A 12,215-nucleotide genomic window follows, 5' to 3' on the forward strand; every position below is an offset into this window, starting at 1 on the left:
TACTTCTACATCCCACCACTCACTACCCTTTTCTGCCCACCTCACAAGCTTCTCATGCCACAAGCATCTTTTGCGCAAGCCATCACTGCTTCCCTGAATACATCCCGTTCCTCCTCCACTCCCCTTACGTCCTTTGTTCTCACTTTTCTCCATTCTGTACTCAGTCTCTCCTGGTACTTCCTCACACAAGTCTCCTTCCCAAGCTCACTTACCCTCACCACCCTTTTCACCACAACATTCTCTCTTCTCTTCTGAAAACCTCTACAAATTTCACCTTCGCCTCCACAAGATAATGATCAGCCATCCCTCCAGTTGCACCTCTCAGCACATTAACATCTAAAAGTCTCTCTTTCGCTCGCCTATCAATTAACACGTAATCCAATAACGCACTCTGGCCATCTCTCCTACTTACATACGTATACTTATGTATATCTCTCTTTTTAAACCAGGCATTCCCAATCACCAGTCCTTTTTCTGCACATAAATCCACAAGCTCTTCACCATTTCCACTTACAACACTGAACATCCCATGTACACCAATTATTCCCTCAACTGCCACAATACTCACCTTTGCATTCAAATCACCCATCACTATAACCCCGTCTCTTGCATTAAAACTACTAACACACTCACTCAGCAGCTCCCAAAAAACTTGCCTCTCATGATCTTTCTTCTCATGCCCACGTGCATATGCACCAATAATCACCCATCTCTCTCCATCCACTTTCAGTTTTACTCATATCAATTTAGAGTTTACTTTCTTACACTCTATCTCATACTCCCACCACTCCTGTTTCAGGAGTAGTCTTACTCCTTCCCTTGCTCTTGTCCTCTCACTAACCCCTTACTTTACTCCCAAGACATTCCCAAAGCACTCTTCCCCTTTACCCTTGAGCTTCGTTTCACTCAAAGCCAAAACATCAAGGTTCCTTTCCTCAAACATACTATCTATCTCTCCTTTATTCTCATCTTGGTTACATCCACACACATTTACACACCCCAATCTGAGCCCTCGAGGAGGATGAGCACTACCCGCGTGACTCCTTCAGTTTCCCCTTTTAGAAACTTAAAATACAAGTAGGGGAGGGTTTCCAGCCCCACGCTCTCGTCCCATTTAGTCGCCTTCTACGACACGTGAGGAATGCGTAGGACGTATTCTTTCTACCCTATCCTATTTTGAATATTCCTGGGAAATTATATGGGAGGGTATTGATTGAGAGGGTGAAAGCATATACAGAGCATCAGATTGGGGAAGAGCAGTTTGGTTTCAGAAGTGGTAGAGGATGTAGAATCAGGTGTTTGCTCTGAAGAATGTATGTGAGAAATATGATAGAGTTGATAGAGATGCTCTGTGGAAGGTATTAAGAATATGTGGTGTGGGAGGCAAGTTGTTAGAAGCAGTGAAAAGTTTTTATCGAGGATGTAAGGCATGTGTACGTGCAGGAAGAGAGGAAAGTGATTGGTTCTCAGTGAATGTAGGTTTGCGGCAGGGGTGTGTGATGTCTCCATGGTTGCTTAATTTGTTTATGGATGGGGTTGTTAGGGAGGTGAATGCAAGTTTTGGAAAGAGGGGCAAGTATGTAGTTTTTTGTGAATGAGAGAGCTTGGGAAGTGTCAGTTGTTGTTCGCTGATGATACAGCGCTGGTGGCTGATTCATGTGAGAAACTGCAGAAGCTGGTGACTGAGTTTGGTAAAGTGTGTGGAAGAAGAATGCTGAGAGTAAATGTGAATAAGAGCAAGGTTATTAGGTACAGTAGGGATGAGGGACAAGTCAGTTGGGAGGTAAGTTTGAATGGAGAAAAACTGGAGGAAGTGAAGTGTTTTAGATATCTGGGAGTGAATTTGGCAGAGGATGGAACCATGGAAGCGGAAGTAAATCATAGGGTGGAGGAGGGGGCGAAAGTTCTGGGAGCGTTGAAGAATGTGTGGAAGTCGAGAACATTATCTCAGAAAGCAAAAATGGGTATGTTTGAAGGAATAATGGTTCCAACAATGTTATATGGTTGCGAGGCATGAGCTATAGATAGGGTTTTTCGGAGGAGGGTGGGTGTGCTGGAAATGAGGTGTTTGAGGACAATATGTGGAGTGAGGTGGTTTGATAGAGTAAGTAATAATAAGGTAAGAAAAATGTGTGTTAATAAAAAGCGTGTGGTTGAGAGAGCAGAAGAGGGTGTTTTGAAATGGTTTGGTCACATGGAGAGAATGAGCGAGGAAAGACTGCCCAAGAGTATATACATGTGTCAGAGGTGGAGGGAATGAGAAGTGGGAGACCAAATTGGAGGTGGAAAGATGGAGTGAAAAAGATTTTGAGTGATCGGGGCCTGAACATGCAGGAGGGTGAAAGGCGTGCAAGGAATAGAGTGAATTGGAACGATGTGGTATACCGTGGTCGACTTGCTGTCAGTGGATTGAACCAGGGCATGTGAAGCGTCTGCTGTAAACCATGGAAAGTTCTGCGGGGCCTGGATGTGGAAAGTGAGCTGTGTTTTCGGTGCATTATTACATGAGAGCTAGAAACTGAGCGTGAACGAATGCGGCCTTTGTTGTCCTTTCCTAGCGCTACCTCGCACACATGAGGGGGGAGGGTTTTTTTATTTCATGTGTGGCGGGGTGGCGATGGGAATGAATAAATGCAGCCAGTATGAATTATGTACATTTGTATATATGTTTATGTCGGTGTGTGTGTATATATATATATATATATATATATATATATATATATATATATATATATATATATATATATATATATATATATATATATATATATATATATATATATATATATATATATATATATATATATATATATACATATATATATATATATATATATATATATATATATATATATATATATATATATATATATATATATATATATATATATATATATATATATATATATATATATATATATATATATATATGTATACGTTGAGATGTATAGGTATTTATATTTGCGTGTGTGGATGTGTATGTATATACATGTATATGTGGGTGGGGTGGGCCATTCTTTCGTGTGTTTCCTTGCGCTACCTCGCTAACGCGGGAGACAGCGACAAAGGAAAATATATAATTAAAAATAACGTCTGTGTAAGTATATGTATGTATACGTTGAAATTTATAGATATGTATACGTGCGTGTGTGGGCGTTTATATATTTACATGTGTTTGGGTGAGTTGGGCCATTCTTTTGTCTGTCTCCTTGCGCTACCTTGCTAACGCGGGAGATAGTGACCAAGTTTAATAGAATAAACATTTTTGTAATAAATCACATACACACATAAAGCAATGATATGTGTAAACTTGCTTGAAAAATAAAAGCTGAGTTTCCAAGCTTTGGAATGCTTTTGAAGGCACTTTCCACGTTACAGAGTGAACACGAAAAAGAGAATATAAAAGCCAACCTTCAGTACAGCTGAGGAAACAAGGAAGAGATGACGTTTGAAACATGAAAAGGTGGACCAGAACTGTAGTGACCTGTCCCTCTACCTGGCAAATGACGTCAGGTCAGCTGCTGCTTTCTCAAATTTGTCACATTTCACCAGAGATTTCTTTAAGATAATGTCAAATTTATGCATTTCTTATGACGTTGTTACCTTTGATAAGAAAGGTTTCAAGAATATGCTCTTCCATACATGGAACAGAGTAAACACCATTTTTCACGATGGGCTGTTCTTACTTAAGCTATTCAGTACAGTGTTTTCGTATTTGAAAAGAATGAGTTGTTTTAGAATACTAGTAAGAGGTGAATATTCCTTATGATCGAATAGAACCAAAATGCTTTTGTTAAGGAATTTGTCTTCCTTCTCATTACAAAAGTTGGTCTTCCTTGCATTTTTTTTTTTTGCATTTGTCAATTGCCGCAATTCTATCAAAATTACTCTTACGAGTAGGTCTATGTTTACTAGGACCTTAAGAATTTGCGTCCCTGAATTCTTAGATAAAGAAATTGATCATATTTATGTTACTGCAAAAACGATTAGTTATCCCGAGAAGGTACAGTGGCTGAAGGTCCTGAAAATATACAATATTCAACAGAGCAGCTCAAATATTTGCTTTGCTAGAGGTATGAGCTCTGTCCCTCGTCCTAGTCGCCAGGCCCGGTGGGAACACTTTATAACAACCCCCAAATCCCACAGTTTGTCTTCTTCCCTTAACCATCATATTGGGGCACAGAGCCAATTAGAATTCTGTCCACTTACAAGCGCCGGTTCGTCGAGTATGAGAGGTCATCAAACCTGGATTTCAAGAGCGAACTCATCCCCACACTGCAGCCTCTGCTGGTTACATGGTGGGTGTTCTTTGTGGCCTGGGCCTTAAGCATGTGCTCTGTTGGATGGTGAGGAACTAACCTGTGGAACAAGAAATGTGCCGGCATCGCATGTAGAACGGATATAGATATGACTGGTGCCTGTTGCATTAGGGAAGTTAACCTGAAGCCTTGGGTGATGTATCAGACGAAGCTGGAGAGAGTGAAGCGGGGAGAAGTTGTGGGGTGATCATGCAGGATAAAACTGGGGAGTTTATCAAGAAAGTCAGTTAAAGAAGACGAGAAACAAGATCGAATAATTGTCATGAACGTTGTACACATTTCCGTCCCTTTCCTTGAGTCTGCAGGGAAGAATTTGGCCTAGATAATCCCATTTTCTTCCTGGACCACATGACAGATTTCGTTTTCATGGATGACAGTGAGATCTTGTGCTGGGAACAAACAATGTGCTGGGGCTGAGACAGCGATCCCGAGAGAAGAACGGAGATGAACATTTCACACTGATATAAAAATCCCCGAGGTGCCACCCGGCGTGATCTTTAGCTGCACCAGATGTATACATTTTTCTTGTGTGATGGTGACAAAACATGACGTTCTTTGTCACACCAAACACCTATGACAACACGTGTGTGTGTATGTGTGTTGGTATATGTGTCAACTACCCATATTATCAACCTGCTCCTTGGGGTCGATGAACAGCTAGGTGGACTGTACATCGTCTTCTGTGACCAGGAGTCAAACCTATGCGGGTGTGATCCCAGGCGGCCCGTGCACACATGAGGTCAGCAACGCTAACCGATATACCACAGTGTGTGTGTGTGTGTGTGTGTGTGTGTGTGTGTGTGTGTGTGTGTGTGTGCGTGTGTGTGTTGACTCTATTTTTCTATCACTTTAAGGTCTGATCACAGGACACAGTGAGCGGTTCTGTGTCGTCGAGTAACACCACAGAACAGAGTATCTTGCCGTGTCGTAAGGTCTCACTAATGGACAGTGTACTTCACTGTGTCTGAAGCTCGCACCACGAGGCATGGCACCTCACAGTTTGATAAAGTCACAAAACAGGACACAGTAAGCGCTGCTATATCTTAAATTCACACAATGTCTACAGTGTAGTGTTCTGTGTCTCAAGATCAGCACACAGTGTACCTTACTGTGTTGTCAACTTACACCACAAAGAAAAAAGGGGCGAAGTCCGAGCAGCTTGTTCCTTCAGCGGTGTCGGATGCTGGAGTGTGGGACCGGCTTAAGCCTTACTCCACGACTGTATCTAACAAGCAATTGCCTGTGACTGACGTGACCTTACCAGCACCCAAGACGTCTAATCCAGTCATCTGGACCCATCTCATCAAGCTGTCAGTGTCAGTAACAAAATGTCTTGTTGACGTATTTTGTAATCATAACCAGACTGCGTCCAAATGTGTCTCAGTATGATGCATCCCTCTCGTTTCAATATAGCGACTCCCTCGTGTCTCACTATGGCGACTCCCTCGTGTCTCAGTATGGCAGATTCCTCGTGTCTCAGTATTCCGGATCCATCGTTTCTCAGTATAGCGGATCACTCGTGCCTCAGAATGGTGGATCCCTCGTGTCTCAGTATGGTGGATCCCTCGTGTCTCAGTATGGTGGATCCCTCGTGTCTCAGTATGATAGGTCCCTCCTGTCTCAGTATGGTGGATCCCTCTTGTTTCAATATATAGATCCCTCATGTCTCAGTATGGCAGATCCCCGTGTCACAGTATGGTAGATGCCTCGTGTCATAGTATGGTGGATCCCTCGTGTCTCAGTATGGTATATCCCTCGTGTCTCAGTATGGCGAATCCCTCGTGACTCAGTATTCCGGATTTCTCGTGGCTCAGTATGGTGCATCCCTCTTGTCTCAGTATTGTGGGTTTCTTGCGTCTTAGTATGGTATATCAATAGTGTCTCAGTAGTGCGCATCAATCGTTTCTCAGTATGGCGTATCCCTCGTGTCTCAGTATGGTGGATCCCTGGTGCCTCAGTATGGTGGATCCCTCGTGTCTCAGTATGGTGGATCCCTGGTGCCTCAGTATGGTGGATCCCTCGTGTCTCAGTATGGTGGATCCCTCGTGTCACAGTATGGTGAATCCCTCGTGTCACAGTATGGTGAATCCCTCGTGTCACAGTATGGTGAATCCCTCGTGTCACAGTATGGTGAATCCCTCGCGTTTCAGTATGGTGGGTTTCTCGCGTCTCAGTATGGTGGATCATTAGTGTCTCAGTACTGAGGATCAATCGTGTCTCAGTATGGTGTATCCCTCGTGTGTAAGTATGGTGGATCCCTCGTGTCTCAGTATGGTGGATCCCTCGTGTCTCAGTATGGTGGATCCCTCGTGTCTCAGTATGGTGCATCCCTCGTGTCTCAGTATGGTGGATCCCTCGTGTCTCAGTATGGTGGATCCCTCGTGTCTCAGTATGGTGGATCCCTCGTGTCTCAGTATGGTGGATCCCTCGTGTCTCAGTATGGTGGATCCCTCGTGTCTCAGTATGGTGGATCCCTCGTGTCTCAGTATGGTGGATCCCTCGTGTCTCAGTATGGTGCATCCCTCGTGTCTCAGTATGGTGGATCCCTCGTGTCTCAGTATGGTGGATCCCTCGTGTCTCAGTATGGTGGATCCCTCGTGTCTCAGTATGGTGGATCCCTCGTGTCTCAGTATCGTGGATACCTCATGTCTCAGTGAGACGGATCCCTCGTGTCATAGTATGGCGGATCCCTCGTGTCTCAGTATTGCGATCCCTTGCGTCTCAGCATGACAGATCCCTCGTGTCTCAGTATGGTGGATCCCTCGTGACTCAGTATGGTGGATCCCTCGTGTCTCAGTATGGTGGATCCCTCGTGTCTCAGTATGGTGGATCCCTCGTGTCTCAGTATGGTGGATCCCTCGTGTCTCAGTATGGTGGATCCCTCGTGTCTCAGTATGGTGCATCCCTCGTGTCTCAGTATGGTGGATCCCTCGTGTCTCAGTATGGTGGATCCCTCGTGTCTCAGTATGGTGGATCCCTCGTGTCTCAGTATGGTGGATCCCTCGTGTCTCAGTATCGTGGATACCTCATGTCTCAGTGAGACGGATCCCTCGTGTCATAGTATGGCGGATCCCTCGTGTCTCAGTATTGCGATCCCTTGCGTCTCAGCATGACAGATCCCTCGTGTCTCAGTATGGTGGATCCCTCGTGACTCAGTATGGTGGATCCCTCGTGTCTCAGTATGGTGGATCCCTCGTGTCTCAGTATGTTGGATCCCTCGTGTCTCAGTATGTTGGATCCCTCGTGCCTCATTATGGTGCATCCCTCGTGTCTCAGTATGGCGGATCCTTGTGCCTCAGTATATTGGATCCTTCGTGTCTCAGTATGTTGGATCCTTCGTGTCTCAGTATGGCGGATCCCTCTTGTATTAGTATAGCGGATCCCTCTTGTCTCTGTATGGCCGATCCCTCGTGTCTCAGTATGGCGGATCCTTGTGCCTCAGTATATTGGATCCTTCGTGTCTCAGTATGGTGGATCCCTCGTGTCTCAGTATGGCGGATCCCTCATGTCTCAGTATGGTGGATCCCTCGTGTCTCAGTATGGTGGATCCCTCTTGTTTCAATAAGGTGTTTCCCTCATGTCTCAGTATGATGGATCCCTCGTGTCACAGAATGGTGAATTCCACGTCTCTCAGCGTGGTGAATCCCTCGTGCCTCAGTATGTTAGATCCCTCGTGTCCCAGTATAGTGGATCCCTCGTGCAGCAGTATGGTGGATCCTTCGTGTCTCAGTATGGTGGATCCCTCGTGCAGCAGTATGGTGGATCCTTCGTGTCTCAGTATGGTGGATCCCTCTTGTCTCAGTATACTGGATCCCTCTTGTCTCAATATGGTGGATCCCTCATTACTCATTATGGTGGATCCCTCGTGTCACAGAATGGTGGACCCTACGTCTCCCAGTATGGTGGCTCCCTCGTGTCACAATATGGTGGATCCTTCGTGTCTCAGTATAGATGATCCCTATTGTCAAAGTATGGTGGATCCCTCGTATCTCAATAGGGTGCATCCCTCGTGTCTCAGTATGGTGGATCCCCCATGTCACGGTATGGTGGATTCCTTGTATCTCAGTAAGGTGGATCCCTCATGTCACAGTGTGGTGGATGCCTCGTGTCAAAGTATGGTGGATCCATCGTGTCTCAGTATTTTGGATCCCTTTTATCTCAGTATGGCGGATCCCTCGTGTCTCAGTATGGTCGACCTCTCATGTCTCAGTATGGTGGATACCCACGTGTCTCAGTATGGTGGATCCCTCGTGTCACAGTATGGCGGATCCCTCGTGTCTCAGTATGGTGGATCCCTCGTGTTTCAGGACGGCGGTTACCTCGTGTCTCAGCATGGTGGATCCCTCGTTTGAAAGTACGGTGGTTCCCTCGTGTCACAATATGGTGGATCCTTCGTTTCTCAGTATGGCGGATCCCTTGTGTCTCATTATTGTGGATCCCTCGTGTCTTAGTATGTTAGATCCCTCGTGTCTCAGTATGGTGGATCCCTCGTGTCTCAGTATGGTGAATCCCTCGTGTCACAGAATGGTGGATCCCACGTCTCTCAGTGTGGTGGATCCCTCGTGTCACAGTATCGTCGACCTCTTGTGTTACAGTATCGTCGACCTCTTGTGTTATGGTTGATCCCTCGTGTCTCAGTATAGCGGATCCCTCGTGTCAGAATATGGTGGATCCCTCACATCTCAATAGGGTGCATCCTTCGTGTCTCAGTATGGCAGATCCCCCATGTCACAGTATGGTGGATTCCTAGTGTCACAGTATGGTGGATCCCTCGTGCCACAGTGTGGTGGATTCCTGGTGTCTAAGTATGGTGCAGCCCACGTGTCTTAGTATAACGGATCCCTCGTGTCACAGTATGGTGTACCCCTCGTGTCTCTGTGTGATGGATCCCTCGTGTTTCAGTATGGCGAATCCCTCGTGACTCAGTATTCCGGATTTCTCGTGGCTCAGTATGGTGCATCCCTCTTGTCTCAGTATTGTGGGTTTCTTGCGTCTTAGTATGGTATATCAATAGTGTCTCAGTAGTGCGCATCAATCGTTTCTCAGTATGGCGTATCCCTCGTGTCTCAGTATGGTGGATCCCTGGTGCCTCAGTATGGTGGATCCTTCGTGTCTGAATATGGTGGATCCCTCGTGTCTCAGTATGGTGCATCCCTCTTGTCTCAATACGGTGGATCCCTCGTGTCTCAGTATGGTGGATCCCTCGTGTCTCAGTATGGTGGATTCCTCGTGTCACAGTATGGTGGATTCCTCGTGTCTCAGTATGATGGATTCCTTGTGTCTCAGTATGATGCATCCCTCGTGTTTCAGTATGGCGGATCCCTCGTTACTCAGTATTCCGGACCCCTCGATCCTCATTATGGTGGATCTCTTGTGTAACAATATGGTGGATCCTTCGTCTCTCAGTATGGTGGATTCCTCGTGTGTCAGTATGGTGGATCATTCGTATCTCAGTATTGCGGATCAATCGTGTCTCAATATGGTGTATCCCTCGTGTCTCAATATGGTGGATCCCTCATGTATCAGTATGGTGGATCAATCGTGTCACAATTTGGTGGATCCCTCGTGTCTCAGTATGGTGCATCTCTCTCGTCTCAGTATGGTGGATCCCTCGTGCATCAGTATGGTGGATCCTTCGTGTCTCAGTATGGTGGATCCCTCGTGTCTCAGTATAGAGGATCCCTCTTGTCTCAATATGATAGATCCCTCATGTCTCAGTATGGTGGATCCCTCGTGTCACAGAAGGTGGATCCCACGTCTCCCAGTATGGTGGATCCCACGTGTCACAATATGGTGGATCCTTCGTGTCTTAGTATAGAGGATCTCTTGTGTCAGAGTATGGTGGATCCCTAGTATCTGAATAGGGTGCATCCCTCGTGTCTCAGTATGGCGGATCCCTCGTGTCTCAGTAGGGTGGATCCTTCGTGTGTCAGTATGTTGGATCCTTCGTGTGTCAGTATGACGGATCCCTCTTGTCTTAGTATTGCGGATCTCTCGTGTCTTAGTATGGCTGATCCCTCGTGTCTTTGTATTGTGGATCCCTCGTGTTTCAGTGAGGGGGTTCCCTCTTGTTTCAGCATGGTGGATCCCTCGTGTCTCAGTATGGTGGATCTCTAGTGTCACAGTATGGTGGATCCCTCGTTTCTCAGTATGTCGGATCCAGCGTGTCTCAGTATGGTGAATCCTTCGTGTCTCAGTATGGTGGATCCCTCGTGTCTCAGCATGGTGGATCTCTCTTGTCTCGATATGGTGGATCCCTCGTGTCTCAATATGGTGGATCCCTCGTTTTACAGAATGGTGGATCCCACATCTCTCAGCGTGGTGGATCCCACGTCTCTCAGCGTGGTGGATCCCTCGTGTCACAGTATGGTAGATCCCTCGTGTCCCAGTATGGTGGATCCCTCGTGCATCAGGATGGTGTATCTCTCGTGTCTCTGTATGATGGATCCCTCGTGTCTCAGTAAAGTGGATCCCTCTTGTCTCAATATGGTGGATCCCACGTCTCTCAGTATGGTGGATCCCTCGTGTCACAGAATGGTGGATCCCACGTCTCTCAGTATGGTGGATCCCTCGTGTCACAGCATGGTGGATCCTTCTTGTCTCAGTATAGAGGATCCCTTGTGTCAGAGTATGGTGGATCCCTCGTATCTCATTAGGGTGCATCCCTCGTGACTCAGTATGTTGGATGCCCCATGTCACGGTATGGTGGATTCCAAAGTATGGTGGATCCATCGTGTCTCAGTATTTTGGATCCCTTTTGTCTCAGTATGGCGGATCCCTCGTGTCACAGTATGGTCGACCTCTCGAGTCACAGTATGGTGGATTCCTCGTATCTCAGTATGGGGAATCCCTCGTGTCGCAATATGGTGGATCCCTCGTGTCTCAGTGTGGTGGATCCCGAGTGTTTTAGTATAATGGATCCCACGTGTCACAATATGGTGGATTCCTTGTGTGTCAGTATGGTGGATCCCTCGTGTCTCATTATGGTGGATCGTTCGTTTCTCAGTATGGTGGATGCCTCGTGTCTCATTACGGTGGATCCCTCGTGCCTGGGTACGGTGGATCCCTCGTGCCTGGGTACGGTGGATCCCTCGCGTCTCTGTATGGCGGATCCCTCGTTTCTCAGTACGGTGGATCCCCGTGTCACAGAATGGTGGATCCCATGTCTCTTAGTATGGTGGATCTCTCGTGTCACAGTATGGTGGATCCCTCATGTTTGAGTATGGCGGATCCCTTGTGTCACAGTATGGTGGATCTCTCATATCTCAATAGAGTGCATCCCTCTTGTTTTGGTATGGCGGATCCCCCGTGCCACAGTATGGTGGATCCCTCGTGTCACAGTATGGTGGATGCCTCGTCTCACAGTATGGTGGATCCCCCGTGTCTCAGCATGGTCGATCGTTCGTTTCTCAGTATGGTGGATGCCTCGTGTATCAGTATGGTGGATCCCTCGTGTCTCAGTATGGTGGATGCCTCGTGTATCAGTATGGTGGATCCCTCGTGTCTCAGTATTGTAGATCCTAGTGTCACAGAAGGATGGATCCCAAGACTCTCTGTATGGTTTATCTCTTTTTTAACAGTATGGTGGATCCATCGTGTCTTAGTATAGCGGGTCCCTCGTGTCACAGTATGGTGGATCCTTCGTATCTCAATACTGTGCATCCCTCGTGTCTCAGTATGGCGGATCCCCGTGTCATTGTATGGTGGATCCCTCGTGTCAAGTTATGGTGGATCCCTCCTGTCACAGTATGGTGTAGGTCTTGTGTCACAGTTTGGTTTATCCCTCGTGTCACAGTATGGTGGATATCTCGTTTCTCAGTATGGTGGATTTCTCGTGTCTCAGTATGGTGAATCCCTTGTGTCTCAGCATGGCCGATGAATCATGTTTGTGTTGTG

General features: G+C 46.5%; 1 pseudogene; it reads right to left on the reverse strand.

The window, feature by feature from the left end:
* Positions 1-6,526: 6,526 nt before the first annotated feature.
* On the reverse strand, positions 6,527-7,571 carry LOC139749714 (uncharacterized; annotated as a pseudogene).
* Positions 7,572-12,215: the final 4,644 nt, after the last annotated feature.

Source organism: Panulirus ornatus, chromosome 8 (assembly GCF_036320965.1).
Source record: "Panulirus ornatus isolate Po-2019 chromosome 8, ASM3632096v1, whole genome shotgun sequence".
NCBI classification, from domain to species: Eukaryota; Metazoa; Arthropoda; class Malacostraca; order Decapoda; family Palinuridae; genus Panulirus; species Panulirus ornatus.